Below are 21,102 nucleotides of genomic sequence, written 5' to 3'. Positions count from 1 at the left end.
TTCCGTGCTTAATCATTAACTGCTTAATTCATTCATTAACTGCTTGTTGCAGTGGTATCTTGATGTCAGTTTCATAATGGTCATTAACCTGAGCCATATGTATAGGCCGTTGTCACGGTGCGGACACAGAGGTATAGGACTCAAATGCAGAACGACCAGGCCAGGCAGAGAAGTGAATGTTCAAGAGGTTTAATTCCCAAAAACCCACATGGAAAAATCACAAGGAACAATAGGAACAACTGAAAAAATAACTAGGACTAGGAAATAACTAGAAATGCACAATGAACTGACCACAACATATACAACGACGAACTGTCAAGGAACTCACCGGGGGATATATATATTTGAAGGTAAAAGTCTATGTTTCGGTAGTAAAAATGTTTGGGAGAGGAAAGATATTCCAATACATTATTAAAATACAATATGATAATTTACTGTGCCTTTACTAAATGCGTGTGTGCGTGCATGCGTGCGTGCGTGTTCCTATAAATATCCTTTAGCTGGGGACATCAAGGACCCCTGGGGGGTCCCCCGACCCCACTTTGGAAACCACTGGCATAAGATTCTCTCAGACTGCTCTGGAAGAGAGGAGGAGGAGGAGGAGGTGGTGGTGAAGAGGGAGCCTCTCCCTGGTTGCCTACTGTCAAGTCTAATAGCTCATTACTAAGTCTTGGCTGTGGGGCTCTCAGGCAGTCAGGCTGAGGTCAGGGAAGCTCCAGAGAGGCAGGCTAACAGGGAGACTCTTATACAGCTTAATAGCATAAAAGGGGAAAGGGAAAGGGAATGAAGGGCCTCTGAGGAACGGCCTTGAAAGAGGACATTTTCATGGGCAGATCCTTTCAAAGTCCATCACTTTAATTGTGTGAACTGTATGCGATGCTCAAACTAATATTATGTGCATTATGCAGCATCTAGAATAGATTCTAGTGCATGGGTGCCAACTTTGGCACATGGGGAGAGGGTAATTACTGGCACACATGGCATAAGTCTAGAGATGACTTTTGGTTTACAATGTGCAATTATACCATAAGCTGTTGTATCACACGCTTCATGTCACAATCATTATTGTCAGCAAAAGAGGCTGAACAAACAGCCGACAGACACGCACATCCAATTACCTACATGTATACGGCTGGGTGCCGGATCAACGACAGTCATCTATTATACATTTGAAAAGGTGTCCCCAAGCCCAAACCACGAAAAGAAAAAGTCACCAGCTACTACGTCACTGACACGCTGCAACACGCTGCAACACACACTGCAACAACACACTAACACGTCACACACTTACCCTCCGCGTCTTCCGTTCCCTATCTCCTCATGTCGCGCCGCACGGCCACACTCAACACCAACCGCGTACAAATTGTCATCGCACTGCCACTAAAGCCGGCTCCCGTCCACACTCGCAAACAATATCAATATCAATAACAAACACAAACACGCCACAAGCACCGACACCCCCGCCTAATTTGTTGCCACGTCTATGAAAACAAGCACAGAAAAAATGCCATTCAACACGCTACTTACACACACTACCACTCGCTTACAATACGCGGACCTGGCAACACTACATTCCCTCTCCCATTGGCTCAAAGCCCACCACGTGACCCACACAGGGATGGAGACGATTGCGTGATGCTTCTATGTACAGGATTCTATAGGTCACCACTTTTGCTGTGACACACACACGGCTTCCCCAGTGAGGGGTGGGAGAGGCTGGACAGCAGACGGCTGGACTTTGAATTTCTCTAACTATAAACATTCACGACAGCAGACAGCCTAAGTACAAATATATTTATGAAAAGCTACTACAGTGAAGTCTGTTCACAGAAGTTGTTGTAGGCTATGTGGGTATTGAAGTAGATAAGACGCGTCAAATGGAGTCTGTACGGCTGGAGATAAACGGACACATGACGTCGGTGGGAGAGCAGATTTTGTGTGTTTCTCTAACTATAAACATTCACGACAGCAGACAGCCTAAGTACAAATATATTTATGAAAAGCTACTACAGTGAAGTCTGTTCACAGAAGTTGTTGTAGGCTATGTGGGTATTATCTGACGAGGTACCATTTGAGTGGGAAAAACATTACATATACTAAATCATACTAAATTGTTTATAGGGTCAATATAAGTAAAATAATATAGCCTTTCCACAGGAGTCGGCTGGACTTTGAATTTCTCTAACTATAAACATTCACGACAGCAGACAGCCTAAGTACAAATATATTTATGAAAAGCTACTACAGTGAAGTCTGTTCACAGAAGTTGTTGTAGGCTATGTGGGTATTAAAGTAGATAAGACGCGTCAAATGGAGTCTGTACGGCTGGAGATAAACGGACACATGACGTCGGTGGGAGAGCAGATTTTGTGTGTTTCTCTAACTATAAACATTCACGACAGCAGACAGCCTAAGTACAAATATATTTATGAAAAGCTACTACAGTGAAGTCTGTTCACAGAAGTTGTTGTAGGCTATGTGGGTATTATCTGACGAGGTACCATTTGAGTGGGAAAAACATTACATATACTAAATCATACTAAATTGTTTATAGGGTCAATATAAGTAAAATAATATAGCCTTTCCACAGGAGTATCTTTTTATATTTTTCCAAAAAGAATACAAACAGCCAATAGCATATTACAAAGTTATCCCCCTCACTGGGGAAAATTCCGGGAGGAAAAACGGGCAGGCACCGGGTGAGTTGTCCAGTATTCCTAGGGAGCACCGCTCCGGTTAGCGGAAAATGACCGCGGGGTGCGGGTTGCCAGGTTTTTTTATAAGTAAAGTATTTACATTCAATTAAAAACAAATATATATATAATACATTTTAATTTACGTCATATTTAGTGGCATTTCGACCTAATTTCTCTGTTCTTTATCAATGGCAAATATTTAGACGTGTGGGGACTAAAGCTGTATATAGGAGGGCCCTCAAACACATTATTTGATAACTTTTCATCGTGCTCCTAAAAAAAAATGTGTGCTACTAGCCGCGATTACATACACAGTTAAAATAATCAGAAATTTGCGCCAACGACTGCGTCGACACCTGGCGCGGAACAAACGGGACGAACCGAGGCGCATATATGGATAACAACAACAACACTACACGCGCGCTGCAACACAAAACAGCTGCATACAACGCGTGTCACTGTGCACTTCTGTATCTGTGGACTTCTGTATCGCAACACAGGGCAACGCAACTCTGGGATGAGCGGGCCGAAGGCCCGCGAAATTCTAGTAGAGTACAGCTGGGTGTCGGATCAACGACAGTCATAGAGTACAGCTGGGTGTCGGATCAACGACAGTCATAGAGTACAGCTGGGTGTCGGATCAACGACAGTCATAGAGTACAGCTGGGTGCCGGATCAACGACAGTCATAGAGTACAGCTGGGTGCCGGATCAACGACAGTCATAGAGTAGGCCTACAGCTGGGTGCCGGATCAACGATAGTCATAGAGTAGGCCTACAGCTGGGTGCCGGATCAACGATAGTCATAGAGTAGGCCTACAGCTGGGTGCCGGATCAACGATAGTCATAGAGTACGGCTGGGTGTCGGATCAACGACAGTCATAGAGTACAGCTGGGTGCCGGATCAACGATAGTCATAGAGTACAGCTGGGTGTCGGATCAACGACAGTCATAGAGTACAGCTGGGTGTCGGATCAACGACAGTCATAGAGTACGGCTGGGTGCCGGATCAACGACAGTCATAGAGTACAGCTGGGTGCCAGATCAACGACAGTCATAGAGTACAGCTGGGTGTCGGATCAACGACAGTCATAGAGTACGGCTGGGTGCTGGATCAACGACAGTCATAGAGTACAGCTGGGTGTCGGATCAACGACAGTCATAGAGTACGGCTGGGTGCCGGATCAACGACAGTCATAGAGTACAGCTGGGTGCTGGATCAACGACAGTCATAGAGTACAGCTGGGTGCCGGATCAACGACAGTCATAAGAGTACGGCTGGGTGCCGACAGTCATAGAGTACGGCTGGGTGCCGGATCAACGACAGTCATAGAGTACAGCTGGGTGCCGGATCAACGACAGTCATAGAGTACGGCTGGGTGCCGACAGTCATAGAGTACGGCTGGGTGCCGGATCAACGACAGTCATAGAGTAGGACTGGGTGCCGACAGTCATAGAGTACGGCTGGGTGCCGGATCAACGACAGTCATAGAGTACGGCTGGGTGCCGGATCAACGACAGTCATAGAGTACAGCTGGGTGCCGGATCAACGACAGTCATAGAGTACGGCTGGGTGCCGACAGTCATAGAGTACGGCTGGGTGCCGGATCAACGACAGTCATAGAGTACGGCTGGGTGCCGGATCAACGACAGTCATAGAGTACGGCTGGGTGCCGACAGTCATAGAGTACGGCTGGGTGCCGGATCAACGACAGTCATAGAGTGAGAATAAAAAAGTCTGCACACCAATTTCAGCTCCCAATAATTCTTTACTTTAAAGGTGGTAATGTTGGCCTGGGCCATGGCTCAGTGGTCCAGGCACCTTGGCTGGTAATCCAGTCTGGCAGTGTGCCGCGGGTTCGACTCCCGATCCCGACGGCCTTTACTGCATGTCTTCCTCTCTCCCCATTTCCTGTCAGCCTACTGTCTGTCCCTCCAAAAATATAAAATAAAGGCGAAAGCCACAAAAAGAAAACATTACAAAAAAAGAAAAGAAAAAAAAAGGTGGTAATGTTTCGGGCCAAAGCACTTCTTCAGACCTTCTGAGGAATTATTAATTCCCTACAGCTGGCCTACAGCAGTGGTTCCCAAACGTTTTTACGTCAAGGACCCCCAAATTGACAGTAATTAGCCCGCGGACCCCCATTTGAAAAGATATGCCATGCAGGGACACCCCCATACGATAAGACTTTTGCGTCTCTAGCAGTGATTCTCAATCCTTTTAATGTCAAGGACCCCCAGTTTGACATGCATCAGTCTACAGAACCACCATTTAATGGCATTTCTATCTCTGGGACCCCCAATTTATATTGTAAAATCACTGTTAATTTAACTCTGAGAGTGTACAAATGGACCCGTTTGGTTCCATTTGTACACTCTCAGAGTTACAGACCCATAAGGGTCCATTTGGTTACAAACTATCATTTAGCTGGGGACCCCCTCGAACTCCCTCAAGGACCCCTGGGGGTCCCCGGACCCCACTTTGGGAACCACTGGTTTAGATGTCCATATCTATGACGCTGTATCGTAACAGTAAGTAAAATGATCACATTCACATCTCATTCTGTCTCATCAGATACGTACCCTAGTCATTTGTTTCATCAACCTGAATCCATCGTGCATGTGCTACTACAAGCTGTATATCGATCCAAAAATGCCTTTGCCCTTTAGGGCTATATCAATAATGGAGTGAAAAGGCAAGACAGAATTTCTGCAGGCATTCTATAGTCAATAATGGCACCCAGTGTCTCATTAGCACCAGCAAACGCTCGTTTCCACCTGCAGGGGGCAGACTCTGTCCACTTAGCTGAGCACACAGTGGCGCTTGTTATAGCAGTGGTGGAAAGTATTAACTCATTACATTTACTTAAGTACTGTACTTTTTCTGAGGTATTTGTACTTGGAAGTATTTATACATTTTTACTTCTACTCCACTGCATCTCAGAGCCAGCATTTTTACTTTTACTCCACTACAATAATTTGAAAACTTTAGTTAGTGGTTACTGGTTAGGCCTACTTTGGAGATTTCAATTTGGATTACAATTTTGATTCAGCCCTATATACATTTAGATAATTTGAAAAGAGCAAAAAGCTCACAAAAAGCTCACAATGCCTCGTGGTGGGACACATTGTAAGCTTGTAGATCTGCTATTTTCAAAAGATTTTGTACACATTTTAAACTTTAAAGGTTTGATGACATTACTTTTCATTTATTTTTATTTTTCGTTTTTCTACTAGGTTTTATGACCTCAATTACACCCAAAAAAACCTTCAGTGGATTTTCTGTGGCCTGGAGTTTTCTCTGGGGGTTTGGAAGCCTTTTGAGCTGCAATGAAAACGGGCAAAACAGTAAAAACATTGACATCTGCTGGCAAATCGCATGGAAATATGGGATGTGCAGGCTGTGACATCACAATCAGCAAGCACTTAAGACTTGTTTGAGCCAGAAAACCCCAGAAAATCTACTGAATGTTAAAAGTTCAGGTTTTTTGGGTGCAAATGATTGCACCCAAAAAACCTGAAAAGCTCAGAAAACAAAACAAAAAATTAAATAAGAACAATATTACAAAACCATTCTGTACTTTTACTTTTAGTACATTTTGATGCTGATACTTTTGTACTTTTACTTGAGTACATTTTGAATACAGGACTTCTACTTGTAATGGACTTCATCTTCCATCCAGTATTGATACTTAAAGGGGAAAACCACCCATTTTCAACATTCATTAATATACCTTAGAGCTGTTGTGTGGAAATAATAAAAAAAGTCCCCCCATTATGTGTTTTCTAGAACTAGAGGTCTGAAAAAAATCATTAACATGGTGAAACACATGTGTTTCACCATGTTAATGATTTTTTTTCATAATTACAGTTCTAGGAAACACAGAATGGGGGGACTTTTTTATTATTTCCACACAACAGCTCTAAGGTATATTAATGACATAGTAAAATGTTGAAAATGGGTGGTTTTCCCCTTTAAGTAAAACAATGTGAGTATAGCCTTAGCCTACTCTTTCCACCAGTGCTTGTTAGCTGCCCTGCCACAGGTTGCCAAGTCTATATAAGCTGTAATTGCATCACTGTGGCAGAGAGAGGGCAGAGGAGGACACCGGTTAGCAGGATGTCAGTGTGTCAGATCACATGGCATCAGTGTTGTTTTGGCAGCAAAATTTGATTTTAGTTTTAGTCATAGTCTTTTGAATAGTTTTCCTTTAGTTTTAGTCACATTTTAGTCACCTGGAATGTTTTAGTGTTAGTCTAGTTTAAGTCGACTAAATGCCATGCGATTTTAGTCGACTAAATCTACGGTTGATTTAGTCGACTAAAATGTATTTTTGGCGGGCCTTGATGCTGTCGTGATGGCTGCTTTTACACTTGCTGAAAATAGCCGAGCTACAAGCTCACAACGTGTCGTGCTCGTAGCTTAGTTTTTATTTAGTTTCCATTTAGTTTTCGCCAGTGGAAAAAGGTAGTCGACAAAACATTTTTCATCTTCGTTTTTAGTCGACAAAATCAACACTGCTAGTCTCACTGTGGCAGAGAGAGGGCAAAGGAGGACACAGACTAGCAGGATTTCAGTGTGTCAGATGATCACATGTTACATATGGCGTCACACACATCACACAGCATACATACACCGCCACGGTCTATGAGTAAAACAAGAGCCCTGTGGCTGCCATTACGAGTGGCTTTGTGGTCGCACGGTGCCATACATTGAGTGAGTGTGGATTTCCTGCATGTGGAATTAACGGCACAATATAAGGACTTTACGATGCAGTGGTGAGAGTTCCTATGTTCCCTCAGCCCTACGTTTCCTCAAAACAAACCCCATACATGGGAACATATAGCAGGGCTGAGCGAAAACAGGATATATGCATTACAGCTATGTGCTGCACCATTCCTTCTCAAATGTGAATCTCGATTTTGTTTTCCTCCACAAGAATCGAGATCACAATTCTCACATGATTCTCTTTTTTTTCCACAGGAAAATATTTATATATATATATATATATATATATATATATATATATATATATTTTAAAAAAAACCCATAAAACAAATATATAAGAGCCAACTATAGTGCTGCACGATTCTTCATGAATCTTCACAAAATGTGATTGCATACTGTAGGTGTCTGAATCTAGATATTTTTTTCTATTCATTGTGTAGCACTAATTACAGCCATATAATGTATACATTCAGTGGATATGATATGTCTGTATACATTTGTTTGGGTTTGCAGAAAAACAACACCATTATTTGGAGTGGAGGTTGCACTCTGCCGCTGAACATCATTTGCACTCTGCGGCAAAAAAAGTGTAGAGGTTATTATAGGTTGTATAATGTTAACTTTGTACACAATGTTTATTTATTTGATATGGACATAACAATTACATTGCTCATTGCACAGTTGTACAAATTGTAGATGCAGTTTTCACCACTTGTCCACAGGAGACTTTTCTAAAAAATACAGTGACACTATAGTTTAAAAAACACCCAATCAAGTACAAAGAATAACATTCTAATAATATTTACAGCAAAATTACAATACCCATTACATAATCTCCAATACAAAAGTAAACATAATCACTCTAGTAACCAGTCAGAAGCTATATGTGAACAGTTGATTTGATTTCAACCATAGTTTGAGTCCTCTGTAGAACACGTTACCATCCGTCTCTACTTGAGTTGTGTAAATACAGTATTGATACAAAATAAGTAACCACTAGTGTATTGTGCTGATATTTGCAGAATGGACATATTTTGATAAGGTGTTACCACCTAATGTTTTAGTAAGAAAAAAAAGTATAGGCCTATGACAAAAGTACATTTTGATTGTACCTGATGTATAAGATAACTGTGAATTAGACAAATAGGTTTCATTAAGCACATTGAAAAGCCTAGCGTCGTTAATCTATATTCACCCATTCACACATGCACACACACCAATATACATACTGTAGCCTAGTATTATGGCTATTTTGTGGGAAAAGATTTGACTATGGAAAAATAACAGACCCCTGTTGGAGCCTGGTCCAGGCCCGGCGCCAGGATGAAATGACTGAGGGGTCAATTGAGATTTTTGAGGGGGCATTTTTTAATAATGTCAATAATAAAATATAAAACTACCTTTTGTGCTGGATTGGTTTTCTAGTGATATTTGGCAGTGATATTCACTAGCAGCACTGGTTATAACAACTCGAAACATGCTGCTACAAACAAAAACAGTTAAAAAAAAAAAAATCATATTGTGTTGCAAAATCAAGCAGGCAGTGTCAGTTCTATGACTCAGCTGGTCATATGCAATATTTTTTTTTTAAATTTGCGATGAAAATGCTTCAATCTGGTGCACTTTGAGATAAAAATGAAGAGGCTAGATCTATAAAGAACTACACACATCATATTAGATTATATCATCTTTACTGTGCTATTATTGCCATTTGCCAACATCACAGTAGGCTACAAAACAACATTGGATAGGGCAGGGGTGGGCAACTTTGATGATGGAGAGGGCCTATTATTTCAAACTCACTCCAGAGGGCCACAATGCATATAGTCAAAAGTAGCTGATCTACAAGCTCAAAACGTGTCGCAGTGCGATGCATTTTGAGCTTGTAGATCTGCTTTTTTTTTTTATTGGAATCCTGAATTATTTTCACCTATTTTTTTAATTGGAATCCGGAAAAGTAATATTTTTTATTTAATTTCAAATACATTTATATGTTATGTTAACTTTATGATTATGAACTGAAATGCAAATATTGGACATAAAAAAGGCTAGTACTAGTCATTAAGCTACTAATATAGACTGAAGTAATTAAAGTGGGTCATGTTTGCATGTTTGTTATTGTAACAGCTGAAATCAATAACATATCAGTATTCTGATATTAACCTGCAGACCGCATTAAGTGAACTGAGTCTGTGCTCAGAGAATACATTCTTCAGCGTGTCCACAATAGTCCACAGCCCACTTTGCCACTTGCTCTGATCCACTGCATCAATAGCACCCCTCCCCCCCAATGGCAGACAATCATATGTCAGACACATACATTCAGTTGATCCGAATTAACATGTGTTAAATTCCTGTGCCTCAGGAATGTCGTACTTCCTGTTCTTTCCAGATGGGAGATGGCCATGACGCATGTTAGATGTTCCTTGCATGCCTGTACAATACATGTTTTTGTTTGTAGCAGCATGTTTCGAGTTGTTATAACCAGTGCTGCTAGTGAATATCACTGCCAAATATCACTAGAAAACCAATCCAGCACAAAAGGTAGTTTTATATTTTATTATTGACATTATTAAAAGGAGGTCGGGTTGAGGGTTCAAGTACCCCCTTTGACCCCTCGTGGCGCCGGGCCTGGCCTGGTCTACGATCATTGTACAGTATACATTATACAGATAATAGTCTTTCTTATTTGATCCTACCTCTAACATTAACCATACCATCAAACATCAACATGGTCCTAGCCTAGGATATAACTGTATCAGAGAAGAACTTAGTCGGGGGCACGGTGGCACAGTCGGTAGCCTATAGTGCTGTCGCCTCACAGCTAGAAGGTCCTGCCTGGGTTCGATTCCCGCTGAGGACGCTGTGGGCGTGTTCCCTCCTCCGCGTCATCAGTGCCCATGCCCGAGGCAGGGTTGGCGAAAGGGCCTTTCTGTGTGGAGTTTGCATGTTCTCTCCGTGTCCCCTAGGGTAGGTACCCTCACAAAAACATGCAGTAATCCTGGTCTCTAAACTACCTCCCCCTGGCCAGCCGGGGCGCCTGATGGAGGGGAAAGGAACTGGTCGGAATAACGTGTTCCTTCCACGCGCTAAAAAAAGAAGAAGAGAAGAACTACGTTATTTCTCTTTTCTCAGGGTGAATAACATTCAAGTCCCTGAAACAAGCAGGCCGCTGGCTGAACAGAGAGGTGAGGAGAGTTGAGCGGGTTGTCGAGTGCATCATTCTGGCTGCCTGCGTGTCACTTGTCAATGGCAGCCTGTGTGTTGGTTGGTTGGTTGGTCTGTTGTGTTTTTTTTTTGCGACAACACATGTAATTATATGTTGACCACTTCTGAAAACCACAAAGGCAGTGGGAGAGAGGGACAGAAAGTGTTATGAAAACAGTGCGTGCGCACGTGCGTGTGTGCGCCATGCACGCATGCGTGAGAGGCAGATAGAGAGACACAGAGAGAGAGAGAGAGAGAGAGAGAGAGACCTAGTGCAGAGACTGAACGCAGATTTGCGAAAAGCAGACTGTGGGAGGTGCTGTGGTGATTGAAGTTGAGAGATCTGCTCGTGGAAGTTCAGCGTCAACAATTCACAGATGAAATGATCAGGCAGCAACTATAGATCAGCTTAGTAGGTTTATTCAGCAAGATGTGTAGTACAAAGGATCTGGAAGGCACATCCTTGCCCCTCAAACCTTCCTTATTGTCTCCACCAGCCGAAGGCATGGGGAGAGTATGTTTTGCACTCCGTCCGTGTGTCCATCCGTCCGTGTGTCTGTCCGTCCGTCCGTCCGTTACCAGGTAATCTTGTACACTCTCAGAGTTAAATTATACACTACAGTATACATTCCTTCGCCTGGAAAGGAGTCAGCTGAGGTGGTTCGGGCATCTGGTTAGGATGCCCCTCGGGCGCCTCCCTAGGGAGGTCCTCGGCGCACGTCCCACTGGGAGGAGACCCCAGGGGGCAGACCAAGGCGCAGTTGGAGGAAATACATCGACTCACTGGCCTTGGAACGTCTCGGAATCCCCCAGGAGGAAGTCACTAATGTTGCTCTGGAGAGGGAAGTCTGGAGCACTCTGGTGGAGCTGTTGCCCCCGCGACCTGACTACGGATAAGCGGTTGAAGATGGATGGATGGATAGATGGATGGATGGATGGGGTATACATTGGGGTCCCAGAGATAGAAATGCCATTAAATGGGGGCCCGTAGCCTATTGCATATCAAACTGAGGGTCGTTGAAATTAAAATGGTTGAGAATCAATGCTAGAGCCGTAAAAATGTTCTCTTATAGGGGGTCCCTGGCATATATTTTCCAAAGGGGGTCCGCGGGCTAATTACTGTCAATTTGGGGGTCCTTGACAAGTTTGGGAACCACTGGCCTAGTGGACTGTTTGTTTCTTGGCAGGCCAACCGTGGGAGCCCCCTTTGGACAGGCTAGTCTGCTGGTCTGGGAGCCCCCGGCCTTTGGACAGGCTAGTCTGCTGGTCTGGGAGCCCCCTTTGGACAGGCTAGTCTGCTGGTCTGGGAGCCCCCTTTGGACAGGCTAGTCTGCTGGTCTGGGAGCCCCCGGCCTTTGGACAGGCTAGTCTGCTGGTCGGGGAGCCCCCGGCCTTTGGACAGGCTAGTCTGCGGTCATGCTTTGCTGCCCGGTGCTCTCTCCACTTCTGTTCTGTCAGGCCTCATTTCTGCATAGAAACCGTTTTCTGCCACTATACATATTATACACTCGTTAAATTATCAATCATGCTACACAACCACTTTGAAACAGACCTCCAATATATGAATGAAAAGCTCAGGACAGTTTTCAGAAGCATGAGCACTCGAGAAATGAATGGAAACAAAACATACTCTCTCCCCATGCCTTCGGCCTGGTGGAGACGATGAGGTGCTCAGTTTACTGGCCAGAAGTGAAAGAAAAGTGTGAAATTGGTGTTTTATAAGTAGCAGCATTATAGTATAACTTTTAATAAACTCAGAAACACTAACATGGAGCTGCCAACAGAGTTACATGATCATAATGTTGAATCTCGTCCACAGTCAGCAATCAGCATGGAGTCCAGCTGGGAAGTTTATGTTTAGAATATCCTAAAAAGAGACAACGAGGAGTTCAAGACTTGGTTTGGGATAATTAGTGGGAGTGCGTAGCCAAGAGGAAAGAAAGCAGAACCGCACAGTCGCATAAAGTTGAGAAACTATAGGAAAAAGTGCACAGATCTCTAGCCTCGCGTTGAGATACTAATATACCACTGCTCTGCACTGCGTGCCTCGGGGCATGTGCAATAGGGGCGGATGAAGGTGAGGTGAGAAGAAAAGGGTACCATTTCTTCTTACGCCTTTCGACATCCAAAGTCGTGAAGGAATTCTATCAAAAACGAAAATGTTTTACAAAAGTTGGCCTCCTAGTGGCGCTATAACAGGCAGATGTGAAAAATGCAGGTCAAAGGTTTTGCTTTGACCTCTAGGGAGTGTGGACTGTGGATGCAAAGTTTCACACAGGTCGGTGCAGTTATAGGTAAAAATTTAAATCGGCCTGTTATAGCGCCACCATGAGGCTGATGAGTGTGTTATTTCGTCCCCGGCCTAGGAGAAATGTGCGTTAAAATGTTCACATAAATTGCACGCTACGTTCATGATTTGAGGCATTTTGTCCAAGACGGACCTATCCTGCAAAAAAGGCAATCTTTCCCATTCGGGATGGAATATGGGAAATCGGACAAATCCATGTTGATCACATGACTATAGAGAAAGTGTGTATCAATTTGTGTGATGTATGGATAACATGTCTACGGGTAGCCTAATATAAAGAAATTTGCAAAAATCTACCTCATGGTGGCGCTATGAAGGCCGTTCTGTAACTTTTGGGGCAGAGGTTCGTCGTTGGCATCCAGGGAGAGTGTGCGCAAAGTTTGGCATCCACCGGGTTAGCGGTGCCGGGAGATTAGCTGTACACAGACGGGCACACGGACACACACGGACGGACGGACGGAGTGTAAAACATACTCTCGCCCCATGCCTTCGGCCTGGTGGAGAGTGAGACAACAATGAAGGGGATGAAGAATGACTACAGAGTGGCACAGATGTACAGATTGTCAGACTGATAGAGGAATCGGCACAACTGATATGGAACTCGGACTTGGATGTTGGAGAAAAGAATAACGGAGACATATATAGGCTATGGCTGAGGCTTATTTATAGATGAGCACATTGTTGCAGTTAGTGTGTTTGTGGTGGTGATGCATAACAATCAGTGTTGGCAACTCTGGTTGAGGAATTTCCTCCACAACAGACTACAAACGGCATATCACTGCACTGCACTGCACTCAATGCCCTTTTTAATGAAGGCAGCCGTGCTATATAGCTGTTCATTGCTCGTTTGTCCGCTCGCTTCGTGAGTGCGTTGGCGTGTTTGTGCGTGCGTGCACAGATTAATGCTGTTGATGTACATGGTTGTTGTCTCCACCAGGCCGGAGGCATGGCTTGCGTGTGTTTCTGTGTGTGTGTGTGTGTGTGTGTGTGTGTGTTTCTGTGTGTGTGCATGGCGTGTGTGCATGTGCATGTGGGCAGGGTGTTTATCTCACATTCCTGACTGTGTAGGTGAGAACTGGCAGTCCACCCTGCCTGCTGTGGGTCAGTTTGTTAGAGTTGGCACCAGAGACGTATGTACGGGGATGGTGTAAAAGAAGACCTGCTGAGATCATATCCACATGCTTTCAGAATTATGCGCAGATTAAACTAAGCATTGTTACACACACACACACACACACACACACACACACACACACACACACACACACACACACACACACACACACACCCTACCAATTGCGGCCTTATCCTGAAACGACCCCAACTATTCATAAAAACACCATACACACACACTCACACATGCACGCACGCTCACTTGAATCATTTAGTCCATCCTTAAACTTTAACAGCCTGCACATAACACTACTTAAGGATACAGGTTTGCAACGTCATGCCCACGTCTCAGCTTACATCATTAAATCAAGATTAAAATAAAGTCCCGGCAAATGTTACGAATGATACAATAATGAAATTAAAGTGATACGACAAACATGGAGAGACACACATAGTGGAACCTGTGCACAGAAGTTTTAATACATGCTTTATTTGCTTTGGCTACAGAAAGAAATGTAGAGCAATCTTGCAATATCTCTCTCCCGCTGGAGATTAAAGCCAAAATGATGCAGGACTAAGTATGAGCACTTACGAGAGCTCACAATAATGACTAGGTTGGTTGTTTGAGTGAAGCGAAAGGGGGGAAGGGGGGGGGGGGGGGGGGGGGGGATTATAAGACGGAGGCAATGGGGTGAGAGAATACAAGGTGCTTGTGTTTGACAGTGTGGAGCCAGCTAAGCTTCACACTTATCCCTTCCAACAATCGACGCGACAAGTTGGACATAATTTGTTGTTTAAAGGAAAAACTGCAGAGAATACCAAGGTGATTGTGAATTCGTGATTGACAGTGTGGAGCCAGCAAAGCTCCCTACTTTATCCCTTCCACCAATCAACGTGACAAGTTGGACATCATTTGTTGTTTTTAAAGAAACTGCTAGGCTTTAAATACAGCATGTGTTATGAGAATAGTTTCAGGATTGTTGAGACGAGGGAGTGAATAAATAGCTTTGACTCGTTTGCGGTTCCAACATGTAAGACCCATCTCCAAACAGTGAATCACTGAGCTTCCCGAACATGATAATATCAGTAATCCAAATCCAAATACCTTGTTTCAAGCACGTGGGAAAAAAATATGTGCTCGAGAGATTGTTTTAGATTTGCTCTCAGTCATGTCTGACTTGGGCCATAAAGATATTTTCTAATATTTGAAAGACAATGCCTGCTGCCAAAACGTTACGAAACATCCAGGAATAAAAGCACATCCTTTGACCACAGCTGCCATCAGGCACGCAATCCCAAATCTCCATGGATATGAATAAAGCGTCCCCCTCCAAATTCCCTATATATGTGTGTATTTTAGTTTGATTTCCAAAGCAATCACAAAAAGAGCAAACCTGCAGACACAAGGTTTCTACGGGACACTGACGTTATGCAACAGCCATTAAATCTAGATGCCGACTAGATTCGTTGACGTTCAAATAACAAAATTCACAGTCACTTGTCCCGGGCAGCATCATGTGTTGTAGGACGACAGAGCCACCAGATTCTTTAGAAGAAAGCAGGGCCAGGCTTGAGTAATGTCTGCCTATCCCTCAGCCAGTCTGGTTCAGTCACCCACCTCCAAGCCCACAGTTTTGGCGCGGCCAAACGAAATGACCTTGACTTACATCATTGAATGTTTTCACTTGAATCTGAGTCACTCACAAAATGGGCCCACAATCCTTAATGTGTACTGTCCACTGTTTGCAAAATAGACCTCCTAAAAATGATTCATGTCGACTACTATTATGAAAACATATGAAACTATGCCTTAAAAATAGCAGGAATAATATCTGGGCTAGCCAGTTAAAAAAAAAAGAAGAACGGATTCCCAGGAGGCTTTATAGTAGCCCTCTCCTGTTTTTGCTCTACACTAAATATTGTTGCTGAAAATATCTAATCTACAAGCTCGCAATGCACCGCAAAAGTGAACTGTTGTGAGCTTGTCGATCTGCTATCTTTGCCAAAATGTTGGCCCCAGAATAGGCACACACTAGGTTTCAAGCGGTTGCGCCTCGGTGTGGGTGTGGACGTAGCGTGGGGGGGAGACGTTTTGAGTTGTTGTTGGATCGAAATTTGTCTGGATTATGTTTTCTCTGACCGACTAAGCCACAGAGCAGCCTCTGGTGCACCTGTCTGACCAGTGGCTGAAAACAAAGACAGACTGCTCAAAACTGGTTAGAATGTGACCATGTTATTTGCAGGCAGTGCAGGGAAAAGTGTATACTCATTCTTTACTTAAGTAAAAGTATCAATACTGCATTATAGAATAATGTCAAAATGTACTTTGAGTGAAAGAACATGTTGGCGTCAAAATGTACTTAAAGTACCAAAAGTAGAAAGTATACTTATTGGGCAGAATGTCCTATGCCAAGCTATCAAAATAATGTATAAAAAGTATTTTGAAAATAGCTGATCTACAAGCTCACAATGTGTCGCATTGTGAACTTGTAGATCGGCTATTTTCAAATGGACGGAATGTGTATAGGGCTAAAGTGGTTAATGTATGTTTTGTAATAATAATCTAAATCTACAAAGTAACTAGTAGCGAAAGTGTTCACATAATTGTAGTGGAGTAGAAGTACAACATTTGCCTCAGAGATGTAGTGGAATAGAATTAAAAGTATTAGAAATTGGAAATACTCAAGCAAAGTACAAATACAGATTTGTACTCAAGTACAGTACTTATAAGTAAAGGTACTTAGTTACTTTCCACCACTGTGTGTGTGCAGAGGTTGAGGATCTTTTCCAGGCTTATGGTCAAACATTATTGAGTTACATTCTCTCGCACTGTCTTGTCCTTCATTACCTTCATCCTGTCTTTACTTCGAAGTCCATAGTATCAATTTACTTTACTTACTTTATTTATTTACTGGGAGCGGACAGTGCATACCGTATGTTAAAAGGTGTAATACATACACATGAGTATAAGTCTAAACATGCCAGATTTTGCGAAAGCTACTTTCAAACCGTAGTCCCCAAAAATGTGAAGACAAACACAACACAACATAAGTTAGCAACACTGCAGGATACATGAACAAGCACTCTGTTGTTCACTTTTCTCTACTCCCGGCTGTAATGATAAAAAGGGCCTCTAGAAGTGTCCATATAATCCCTTTGGGTGGTGGGTGAGGATCGAAGGATGTGAGGATCGAAGGATGTGAGTCGAAGGCGCGGAGAACACATGTCAACACACAGTGATAATAGTTGCCATGCATCCATACCATGCACAGACACAAATGGTTAAAACTGGGTTAATTTTGTTCTGGTATGTTCTGGTAATGGGGGGGGGGGGGGGGGGAGTAAAATGTGTTCCACTTAAAAGGCCGGCCGTAAAACACTCCACTCGTGTCACATGTGGTGAAAACCTGACATTCAGATTACATCTCTGTACTGAATACCCTTAGATATAATGATGCTATTTTGAGCTGTAAGGTATTTTTGAGTGGTGTAAACCACTCCTACAACTGGCTTTGTTAGTCTGTCTGTCTGTGCTCAAACAATGAGCATGGTCGCTATGGTCACCCAGTTCACACGGGTGTGATTTCATTACGTCAGACATTACGTCAGACCACAGCTGATCAGTCTATATAAGACCTTACACCACTCAGTTCACACAGGTGTGATTTTTTTCCTTCGATTGCCATTTGGCAATATGAGAAAAATGTCCATGCAGTCAAATCATAGATTTTGTCCCTAAAAAGTCAACTGTAATGGTGCTGAATGCAATCCTCCATCTGTGAAAAGCGACATACAGACATATTTGTCCACACTTTACCATAAAAAGCCGGTAAGAGAATATTTGACCTTCACATTCTCACATCGTACTGGGCCTTAGAGCCGTGGTTCGACACAATGTCCCTCAGTCACGTGATGAAAGATGGACCTCCTGCTGGGAAAACAGATGCAAAAGAAAACAAGTGTTCGTTACAGCGTAATATCCACAGTTCCAGAATGATTCATGCCAACATTGTTCATGAAGTATGTGTGCCCCCGAAAAACACACAGGCCCCTTTTCCACCCGTTCAGTTCTTTTTGGTTCTTAGTTCATGAGCCAGAGCTCCAAAATTGTAACGTTAATTATGAATTGAGTGGGCAAAACCATACCTATATTAGATTGTTATCACCATGAAACTTCCCCAATTGAGTACTTACATGAAGACAATGATTTATTGTATTACAAATTTTACATTTTTTAATATGCAAATGAGACATTATGTAGGAAAATATGCAAAATAATCGAAATGAAATGAAATGTGGAAGGGTTGTCATGTATTAATTTGCTTGTATTGATCCTATAAACAATTTAATATAGGTCTAGTTTTTCCCACCAATTTTGGAGCTCTAGCTGGCTCATGGAGTAAGAACCAAAAATAACTGAACCGGTTCCAATTGGGAACCAACCGGTGGAAAGGGGGTCACAGTAATATATCTCCACAATAATGTTCATTTTGTGTGCGCCCAACACACATGGTAAAATCCACACAGGTGCAGAATGTCTTTTTGAGGCCCCACTTTGCCTCAAGATTCAGTGCCCCTTGCACAAAAAGTCCAAAAGTCCTTTCAAGCACATATATGGCTGCATCACGTTTTGGCCTTGCAGTGACAAACATTGTGAATAGCGATAAAGCCTATATATAGAACCCGACCACTCATTTCACACAGTTCTCGATCTCCCATTTATGTCCATCATCGCCTGTGCATTATTAGGGTTGTGTCTAAAACAAGTGTAATGCTTTATGGTGTCGTCCACAGTTAACAGTTTTGTATTGAGTTGTGCTTGAAATGTACTGTAATTCTCCAATCTGTTAATATATTATCAATCAATCTTTATTTATGGCCTTCCCTTCCATCACCCTTTCCTATTCTGCTTAATGTAGTACTTGTGTGTCATGAGTCTGTCTCAAGTTCAGACATGCAGGTGCACTCTGTTAGTGCCAACTGCTTGTTGTATACTAGCTGACTCTCTCTCATCCTGTTTTTATTTTTCCCCCTTTATCATTCATCTTCAGCCTTTGGCTCAATTTATTCCCTCGCAGACATGCGATCTGGAGCTCTGAAACTCGTTCCAGGGAACATTTCTCCTGGGTTAGGTTAGAATGCTTCGAGAGTAGGCATACGGACGGGTTGACACAGGATATGAATTACATAAGAGCAAGTGGCAACCATGGCAGATGGAACGAAATAGGAAAAATACTGAGAGAGGGTAATAAAGTAAGAAAGGGTGAATGCAAGGCGGGCTGCAAAAAATATCATGATGAATGAGAGAGGAGAAACAGAAAACGAATGAAAACAGCACATACTAGTCATTATTTCCACAGCCCTCACTGTTTCCAACTTCTCTCTCTACCTTCCTTCCTTACCCCGACTTTCTCCTCGTCCTCTGATCTACGCAGCCCAATTTAGAGTCCATTTTAAAGCAGCTTCTCTTTTCTTGGCACCCATAGAAGGCTGTCGACTCCCAAACATCCTCAGTCCAAATAAACAACTGCAGAGCCTATAGGCAAAAACTTTTGTATACCCCCCACCCCCCCCCCCCCCCCCCCCACACACACACACACTCACATTCCTCCCCTCATGTTCCCTTTTCTCTCTCATCTTTCCTCTTCAGTCCTTCTCCGTTTGTGTTGGTGTTCATTTGTGGATATAGGATATTTAATATCTGCGTGTTGGAGAACCAACCCGCTGTTCAATGGCAGCATGTGAGCTGTGGAAAAGCCTGACGTGTGACCACATCACTGCCTATATACTTCTGCCGCCCCACTGCCAGACTTCTAAGAGAGGCTGGCAACATGTGCTTTCTCTCTTCTTGCCTCCATCTGTATTTTGAGTGGCGCACTACACCCCTCTCTCTCTCTCTCTCTCTCTCCCTCCCTCCATGAATTCCCCCTATTCTTATCTATACCTGCTGGGTTTATCTTCATAGTTATGTCTCTGTCAGTGTGTTTATCTGTCTGTCTGACTCCCGGGCCCGCTCATGCCCTCCTATTCTGGTTTATTTACTGTTTGGCTAGGCTCTGGTCCCGCACAGCTATTCACAGGTTCTGGTTGAAAGCAATCTGATGTTGCATATATTGCGTAACACTGAGGAAGCGTGCTATAAAGGTGATGGGGATATAGACAGTATAGCTTGTACAGTCATCACACTAAACCAAGTTTGTATGGCTTAACACACTTCATGTGTTTAGCTGGTATACAACATCACGCAGACTTTGCAAATACACACTTATAAAACATATAACATAACATGCCTTGTAAAAGGTGAAATCCTTTTGGTTTTAGATTTGTTTTTGGCTTTTGTGCCTTTATTGATAGATCAAGTGGAGATTGACAGGAAAGAGAGAGAGAGAGAGAGACGGGGGCAGACATGCAGCAACGGTCGTCATGAACGGGACTCGAACACACAACGAGCTGTCAGGCCAGACCCTATATGTGGCATGCACCCAGACCACAAGGCCAGCGGGCGCCCATTCTCCTCACAACTTATAGAGCGTCGCAGTCCCGTTCCCTTTCATGATGACGTGAGACCCAGAAGTGAATTCCCTGTTCATTTTCTCCATAGGCCTTTCAAAAAGTATTTATTTAAAGGCGTTTACGCAGCGGACAAAGCCAACTCGAGTTCATGACAAATCATGACATTTTGGACAGAACAAATAGTTACAAAGAAGAAAAACAACAAAAAAAGTGTTGTAACCTGCATGCCATTTTCTTCTTTCTAATTATTTGTTCGGCCCGACATTTTTTTTTTTGTTGTCATGATTTGTGACAACTCGAGTTGGCTTTGTATGAGGCTCAAAAGGTCTTTAAATAAATACTTTTTGAAATGTCTATGGGGAAAATTAACGGGGAATCATTTCCTGGGCCCTGGTAGGGGGCGGGACTGCAACGCTCTATTACAGATTTGGTAATAAACCCTCTGAGGTGCTGTTTACCTTCAAAGTTACTGTGGCATATACAAACAAATGACATAAGAAGTGTAGTGAAATATCTTTAACAATGTAGTAGATAGAT

The sequence above is a fragment of the Electrona antarctica genome (genome assembly GCF_951216825.1).
Source record: "Electrona antarctica genome assembly, chromosome: 14".
Taxonomy (NCBI): domain Eukaryota; kingdom Metazoa; phylum Chordata; class Actinopteri; order Myctophiformes; family Myctophidae; genus Electrona; species Electrona antarctica.
This window is presented reverse-complemented; position numbering follows the sequence as displayed.